Below are 8,917 nucleotides of genomic sequence, written 5' to 3'. Positions count from 1 at the left end.
CATCCAATGGAAAAAAGACAATGTCTTCAACAAATGGTGTTGGAAAAACTGGAAAGCAACATGCATAAGAGTGGAACTGGACCACTTTCTTACAGAAAACACAAAAATAATTTCAAAATGGATTAAAGACATAAATATGAATAGGAAGCCATCAAAACCCCGAGTAGAACAGAGGCAGCAATCTCTTTGAATTTGGCCATAGCAATTTCTTACTAGACATGAGTCTGGAAGCAAGTGAAACAAAAGCAAAAATGAATTATTGGGACTTCACCAAGATAAAAAAAGGCTTCTACACAGCAAAGAAAACAATCAACAAACTAAAAGGCAACCTACAGAATGGGAGAAGATATTTACAAATTACATATGTGATAAAGGGTTAGTATCCAAAATCTATAAGGAACTTCTCAAACTCAACACCTCTAAAAACAAATTATCCAGTTTAGAAATAGGTAGAAGACATGAATAGACATTTTCCCAAAGAAGACATACAGATGCTAACAGACACATGAAAAAATGCTCAACATCACTTATCAGAGAAATACAAATCAAAACCATAATAAGATACCATCTCACATGTCAGAATGACTACAATTAAAAACACAGGAAACAACAGATGTTAGTGAGGATGCAGATAAAGGGGAACCCTTTTGTACTTTTGGTGGGAATGCAAACTGTTGCCACTCTGGAAAACAGTGTGGAGGTTCCTAAAAAATTTAAAACTAGAACTATTCTATAACCCAGCAGTTGTCCTACTAGGTATTTACCCGAAGAATACAAAAATAAGGATTCAAAGAAGAAGCACATGCACCCCAATGTTTATACAAGCATTATCAATAAACCAAATTATGGAAATATCCCAAATGTCTATCAACTGATGAATGGAGATATATAATGGAATATTACTCAGCGATGAAAAAGAATAAAATCTTGTCATTTGCAACAGTGCAGATTGCACTAGAATGTATTAGGCTAAGCAAAATAAGTCAGTCAGAGAAAGACAACTATCCTATGATTTCACTCATATACAGAATTTAAGAAACAAAACAGATGAACATAGAGGAAGAGAAAAAAAGGAGAGGGAGGCAAACCATAAAAGACTCTTAAAAATAAAGAACAAACTGAGGGCTGCTGGAGAGGGGATGAGAAGGAGATGGGCTATAAGGATGATGGGTATTGAGGAGGGCACTTTTGATGAGCACTGGGTATTATACTTAAGTGATGGATCACGAATTTCTACTCTTAAAACCAATATTACACTATATGTCAACTAACTAGAATTTAAATATAAAATACAAATAAATAACAAAAGATCTGTTAATCCTCTTTAATAGTACCTTGAATATTTTCTACTGTTTTTCTAAAAAAGTTCTAGATTTTGTCAAGTGACATCAACTAAAGACATTTTTAAAATATTTTGGTTTATAAATTTTTGAATCTATAACCCAATTTGGAGATAATTAACATCTTGACAGTTTTAGTTCTTTTAATCTATGAATATAGGACATTTGTTAATGCATTTGAATTTTTTGACCATGATTTGCTCATTTCCCTTGAAATTTTTTGTGAAATTATTGAGAAAACTACTCCAAAGATTATATGTGTAGTTGCCATTGAGATGAATTGCCTTTTGAACTGAGAATGTGATGTGATCTTGGCTTTCAGAACCATGTTAGAATTTGGTTCTGATTACAACTTTTTAGAGAATTTCTCACTCATCAGACCTACTGCTCTACAATGAGCAACTTTTATTTTAATGTTGTTTAGATGAGAAAGTGGAAGAGATTTAGATTCGGTTCTCACTTTCACAGAGATTAGAGCCCTGTGGGATACTAGTTTTCTAGAAAAATGGACTTGAATTCAATTTGGGCAGGTGTTGAAACTGTGACCTCATTCCTTTGATGTATACTGAGTCTTGGTGAGCCAAAGTTCATTATTTTGTGGCAATGTCTCCAGAGCAAAACTGTCAGATGCTGGGTAACCACTTTCATTAGATATTTTAGCCAAGTCATCAAGACTTTTAAGAATACTTTTATGAATAGTTTACATACTCTTAACTGCTGCATTTTTAATTGCTTTCTGGATACTTGGTCACTTCTTTACTATAAACAAATCTCAATTTTATTTATTTAAATAACTTATTACTACCAGCTCTTCTTGAGTATCTTATTATAACTTTTCCTTTTAAATAAAACATACAGGGGCGCCTGGGTGGCGCAGTCGGTTAAGCGTCCGACTTCAGCCAGGTCACGATCTCGCGGTCCGTGAGTTCGAGCCCCGCGTCGAGCTCTGGGCTGATGGCTCAGAGCCTGGAGCCTGTTTCCAATTCTGTGTCTCCTCTCTCTCTGCCCCTCCCCCATTCACGCTCTGTCTCTCTCTGTGCCAAAAATAAATAAAAAACGTTGAAAAAAAAACTTAAAACATACATATCTTACTCTTTATCCTTTTTAGACACATACTTAAATCCTTATAAATTATTGATATTATTGCTTAATTATTGTGAGAAAATCAGAAATATATGACATGGATGTGAGTGGATATTTAATAATAGAAAAACTACATGTGGCATATAACACATGTAAGAAAGAAGCCTAAAAACAGAAACATACTAATTATTTATTCAATAATTTTATATGAATTAAGAGACACAGTTTGAAATCGTTTTTGTAAAATCAAACAAAAAGGGGAACCACTCATGCTTTTAATATTTTCAAGGCCAGGGGCATTTGGGTGGCTCAGTCGGTTAAGCGGCTGACTTTGGCTCAGGTCATGATCTTGCGGTCCGTGAGTTCGAGCCCTGTGTCCGGCTCCGTGCTGACAGCTTGGAGTCTGGAGCTGCTTCGGATTCTGTCTCCCTCTCTCTCTCTGCCGGGCCCCCATTCACGCTCTGTCTTTCAAAAATGAATAAATGTTAAAACATAATACTTTCAAGGCCAAAATTCAGTTGAATTACCCACATATAAAATTTAAATAAAAGAAATTAACATGCAGGTTGATAATTAAAGAGTGAGCCTCTCAGAATTTAGAATACGTTATGGAGACTATGGAATTGAAAAGAGAAGAAAATATTCTGGGTTTAAGGAACAGAGGCAAAGCCACAGATCTTTCAAATATGATACTAAAGAACTTAATAAAAATATATTTTTTGCCAGCTGTTTGCAGATTTTCTAAATTACAGCAAATGAGTTGTAAAAGCCATGTGCCAGATGGAAAAAGGCTCATATTTCCTAAGTGTTAATGAAGTTTAGTTATAGCAAGTTAGATACAGGAAAAAAAAATTGGTATAAGACATAACGATTTTGTCAAGCCAGCAGCTGTCACAATGAAGTACTCATTTGCCTATATTTGGGCATGTTTCCCATATTTGTTACCATATTTATTATATAATGAAATACTGAAAAATGTTCACCTTTTATGCCAGTCAGGGTTAATGGATTTCATTTATTTATAAAAAATAATTAAAATATCATGTGGCATTGTACAACTACAATAATCCTAAGAATACCTGAATGGTTTCACAAAGTTTTTCCATTTGATTTTAGTTTTTTAGTTTTTATTGAAATTCCAGTTAACATACAGTATAATATTAGTTTAAGGTTTACAACTTAGTGATTCAACACTTACATGCAGCACCTTGTGCTCATCACAGTGAGTGCACTCTAATCCCCATCACCTATTTCACTCATTCGCAGGATTACCCTCTGAAAGATTTAGAGTCGCGTCTAGTAAGAAGTTGCGATGGCCAAGTTCAAAACGTTGAAAGGATTGCTGTGAAATAATAAATGTGTGTTGTTTTAAGCAACTATGTTTGTGGTCATTTGTTACGTAGCATTAGATAAACAATACAAGACCATATATGCTTCCGCCATTCAGAAGATATTAGAAGTATCAGCAATATACACTAATGCTGACTGGAGCCTTTGGCAAAGACCTATAAATGCCATCGAGTTGTGATGGCTGGGATTTAAAACTAGAAAAATTATCTGTAGCTACCTCCAGGAGTACTCTCTTTGAAAAGCAAATTATAACCCTTTTTAGGGCTCTAGAAGCGTTTGAATATTCATCAAGTCAGGGTTTACGTCAGAATAGTATTGCAATAGAGAGGATTCACCTCATCAAGCGGAAATGACATATTTAGGACTGTGCATCACGGGTGACCACTAGTATTAGTGATCACATAAGGGAACAGGCAGCCAATATCTTTGAGCCCTACATTAATTCCCTCTTAGAAGTTACCTGATCCCATAATTACAAGGAGTTAAAAAACTCTTCTCTATAGTCAGTTATTAGACGACTCCCAACAAGTATCACGGCTAAAGGTGAACCAACATTCAGTCTGGGAAGGCAGCTACTTTGTGACCTGTGATAGCTTCATTTGGCTGAAGAAGGAAAATATATATTCCCTAAAGGAGCGCGAAATTAAGAGTGATATTTCTCACTTCATCAGAAGAATAAATAATGGCAAGGTATGGATGTATACTGTTCCTTAGTAGCTAATAGACTGGCTTTATGGTCAAGAAATGTTCTCTAGATGACTGGAGGATTAAAGGAACACTACTCTGGCACTGGAAGTGATCTCTTAGCTACTTTAGATGAGTAGTAATAGAGACATTCGAGCAATACAAATTTGGGAATAGGGAGAATCCCTTTCTGAACCTCACTATCAAGCATGTGCTCTATTTGCTTTCTCATTGTCCGTTATGGGACAATTGCTGAACTATCAAAAATTGCACACCAAAGGCATAAAATGAAGTTTGATTCCTTCTAAACATATTTTCAAAAATGCTTGCCATTCAAAACTATTGTTTCCTCTATTTTAAAGGCACATTTTTAGATTTTTAATTTTGAACAAAAATAATGCTACATTTGAGATGGAAGAGTTCCATATTTTAGGTAAAAGAAATTACACCAAATCTTCTGGTATTAGTTTTACCACTGCAGATACTACTACTGTTATCTCCCATTTATTTAATATTTGCAATGAGTTGGATATTGTTTAATCACTTCCCTTGATTTCTCTTTAACTAAATTTCACAATTGTTTGAGAGAGTATTATTAATGTCAACACCGTAAGTTAATTGACTTTACTGAGGCACACACCTGGTAAATGAGTAAGTGTTTGAACCTAGGCAAGCTGCTTTTAGAAATGGCATTCTAAAGCACTTTGTCATATTGGATTTGGTAATATCAAGACATAATTCCTCTATATCTAGGTCACAGATAATACAATATCATATATTATTATAAGCTGCTCAAGTATCTAAGGTGTGATCGTGCTCCAAATTTTTTCTGTAGACGTACATAGAAATGATTCTGCTAGAATTTTCTGGCCCATGGAGTCATTTCCTGAGTACATTCCCTCTACTTCCAAACAAACAGTTCTAACTGATGATTAGGAATACATTTAAAAATGTTAGTTTCTGATACATGCTATGGTATGGAACTCTGAGGGAAAGTATTCTATATTTTTTCCATGTGCTACAATATATCCACAAATGTTTCCAGAAGACAATTCTAGCTCTACTGGCAGAGAGTGTTGGAGTCAACTGTTCTGTAGTGTTTGGACAGCTTACTACATGAGGTTCAATACTTATTTTGTTTCTCAGTTTTTATAGTAGAATGTCACCTGCACTACAGAAGTTTTCTTTAGCTCATTTTTGATTATGATAAGTAGTTGTGTAACAACAAATTTGGATGACTTTTGTCCAAGTTCTTGGGAAGTAACCTCTAAACCCTTGGACTTTCCTTGGTCACAAGAATGTCCTTGATTTTCATGGTGGACTGCAAGGGCACCTACAGGTTTATGCTGAGGTGGCTCAGTGGGGCGAGGGGAGGGGGGCTGCATAGTTTGTGCTAAGGAGATGACTCAGGATAGAAGTTGGCCATTCCGGAGAGGAAGACAAATCACGTAAGGCTTAGAGCTTTCTATCACATGATATCAGCCAGATCTCTAGAGAGTGGAGAAGGCCAGAAATTTCAGTTCAATAGCATGATGAATGATTCCATCAACAATCCACAAATAATGAAACTCCAACAAAAACTGTAGAAAATGTAGCCTGGGTGAGTGTCCCAGTTGCCAATGCTGTGTGTTATCACACAGTGATGTGCTGAGAGGTTGTTACCTGACTCCACAGGAGGAGGACAACAGAAGTGTTACGTTTGGAATCCTCCAGGACCTTGCTCTATATGCTCTGCCTTCGGCTACTCTGATTTGTATCCTTTTGCTGTAATAAAACTGTAATCAAAAGTATAACTCTTTTGGAGTCTTGTAAATTATTCTAGCAAATTATCCAACATGAAGAGGTAGTGAAAACTCTCCAATTTATAGCCAGCTGGTCAGAACTGATTGTTGCCCAGGGACTCTCAGACTTGCAGCTGCTGTCTAAAGTGAGGGCTTGTGGAGGACCATGCTCTTAATCTATGAAGCTTGGTCTAAGCCAAGATAATTGAAGTTAATAGTCTTTGCAACAGAGGAATAGTGAATTTAAACATGTTGATTTTACTTCATAATTTAAAAATATATCAGTGAAATACTGTGAGATATTTAAGATCACCTAAATGCAGTATTGTCTATTATGTCAATATATGTCTAAATGTCTATTATGAGTTTATATGTGGTGTTTGAATATTAGAATTAACATTACAGAGAAAAATGTATACATTAGGTTCAAGTATCTCCATGTGTTCAAGCTAAGTGTTGTTGTCGCAGTTTATATTTAATCCAAAACAAGTTTAATTTGTGTCTTCTATACTTAAGTGTTCTTAGAGAAGCTCGCAGAAGAACAGAAAGCAGCCTCCACCTACCTTTGGTGCACTTTTGGTGCAGACCAAAGGAATGACACTGGCATCCATGGATGGGACAAAGGAGGCCATGCAAAGCACATGTGGAAAGCCAGGGATATGAATGGCCATTTGTGTACAGAAGTTTGGAAGTGCCTCTGCTACCAATGAATTCTGTGAAAAGGCTTTGGAAAGAACAAAAATGAGATGATAAAATGTTTTTTTATTAGAGAAGCTGTGGACTCATGTTGGTGCTCTGCCATGTACTTGCTATGCAATCATAGCTAAGGCACAGTCCTTAAAGAAATGAGAAAAATACAAAATAATGGGAACCTGAAGATGATAGAGATAGCATCACCCCTGGGCCTTCTTGTGCGTCTGTTTATTTATGTTGTGTACATCAGGAAGCACTGGTCTCTGTCATTCAGCACATCTTCAGCAATGTTGAAGCAGCTGCGGGAGAATGGAAGGGCCAGTTGGCCCACACCAACCTCTCCACAGCTAGAAGTGATCATGAAGTCTTCTGCAGGATCATTTTGGCATGGGGATTCCTGGTACCCACATATTCATCTTCTAATTTGCACAGTAGGCCAGAGAAGTTCCCAATTTGACCCGTGAAAACTTCAGAGCACTGAAGCCAGGCATTTCTGCTTATAATCATGATCTTGAAAGAGTAGTAAGAGAGAGTGTTAAACAGGAAATTCATTTTGACTTCTGAAAGGTCACCTCTTTGTTCCTTGAGAGAACAACAAATTTATACCTATTATTAGGATAAAAGGCTCAGAAGCAACTATAAAGACATGAGGTGAAAGAAATGTTTAAGGCATCTTTTTCCATGTAGGAGAGGACTGTGTTTTCACCATGAATGGAATAAATGAAGACATTTCATCATGGATCACAGTCAGCTTCCTAATGGGTGGTTGAAGGCCCCCCAGGAGGAAGCAGTGTAGGCATGCTGGATTTGTGGGGAAGATCCACTCAGTTCATCTTACTTCCAAGAGTTGAGAGCACCCTTCTGACATCCCCAGTCATTAACATAACATTGTTCCAGATGTTTAACAGAACCTATAATTTCCATTTCTACATCTACTGGGTCTTGTATTGATGTTGGCCAGGCTGTAATTAGTATGGAAAAGAATCTGCTAAAGTCGGAAAGGAGTTGCTCAGCCCTGGTTTGTCTCCCAGTTTCAAAGGAGAATAGGAACATGTTGAAATAATATACATATTATCAGGACAAAAAGTGGTTAGCTGCCATATGTTTTGTGCTAGCAGAGGGACAGAACAAACAAAGCGAGCTTTTAAAACAAAGCAAGCAAAATGGAAGAAGTGAAGAACTTGGATTTTTATGTATTTTCCTACTACCATGATTTTGCAGCAAATTTTGGCTTCTAGATACAGATAAAGGAGGCAGTCTTGTGGCTGGAGACTTTGAGACTTCAAACAAGTGTGTGTGTTAGACAATGGAGACTCATCCACAGAAAAAGCCTCTTGTATGTATGCATGGATATCACCTATGTCAGCTTGCTACCGCAAGAATTCATGTTTCTAGGGAACAAAGTGCTAAAGCTGACTCAGAAAATTGACAATGTTAAGACTAGTTATACTCTGGGAGCCATTTTTCATTACATCGACTCACTGAACCGACAGAAAAGTCAAGCCTCTTGGTAGCCCAGCTTCTCAGCTTTCTACTGCCAAGCTGCCCTATTCCCCCCTATCTCTCAGTCAGCGCTCAGGTTTACCTTGGGACCTCCTCCCCAAAGTGGTGACAGTCTCCACATTTTACGATAAGTTCTGAAGATCTAGTGTATAATGTTGTGACCATGGCTGTAGTTGATAGTGTAGTATTGTATAACTGAAATTTACTGACATGAAGTGTCGTCATCACAAACACACACACACACGCACACACACACACACAAGGATATGCTTGCTAATTAACTACATTGTGGGAATCCTTTTGAAAGGAATACACACATATATCAAACCATCACGTTGTACACTTTAAACTTATTATGATTTTTTTGTCAGTTTATACCTCAGCAAAGTTGAAAAAAGTCAAAAACAGAAACAGATATTGCATACAAGAGAGGACTAAGAACGTGTCTGTTGATACACCCATCCTTGCGTTTATGGTACACGT

General features: G+C 36.8%; 1 pseudogene; it reads left to right on the top strand.

Moving 5' to 3' along the window:
• Positions 1 to 7,083: 7,083 nt before the first annotated feature.
• LOC113593041 (ectonucleoside triphosphate diphosphohydrolase 6-like) lies at positions 7,084 to 8,445 on the top strand (annotated as a pseudogene).
• Positions 8,446 to 8,917: the final 472 nt, after the last annotated feature.

The sequence above is a fragment of the Acinonyx jubatus genome, chromosome A1 (genome assembly GCF_027475565.1).
Source record: "Acinonyx jubatus isolate Ajub_Pintada_27869175 chromosome A1, VMU_Ajub_asm_v1.0, whole genome shotgun sequence".
Taxonomy (NCBI): Eukaryota; Metazoa; Chordata; class Mammalia; order Carnivora; family Felidae; genus Acinonyx; species Acinonyx jubatus.
This window is presented reverse-complemented; position numbering and strand designations above follow the sequence as displayed.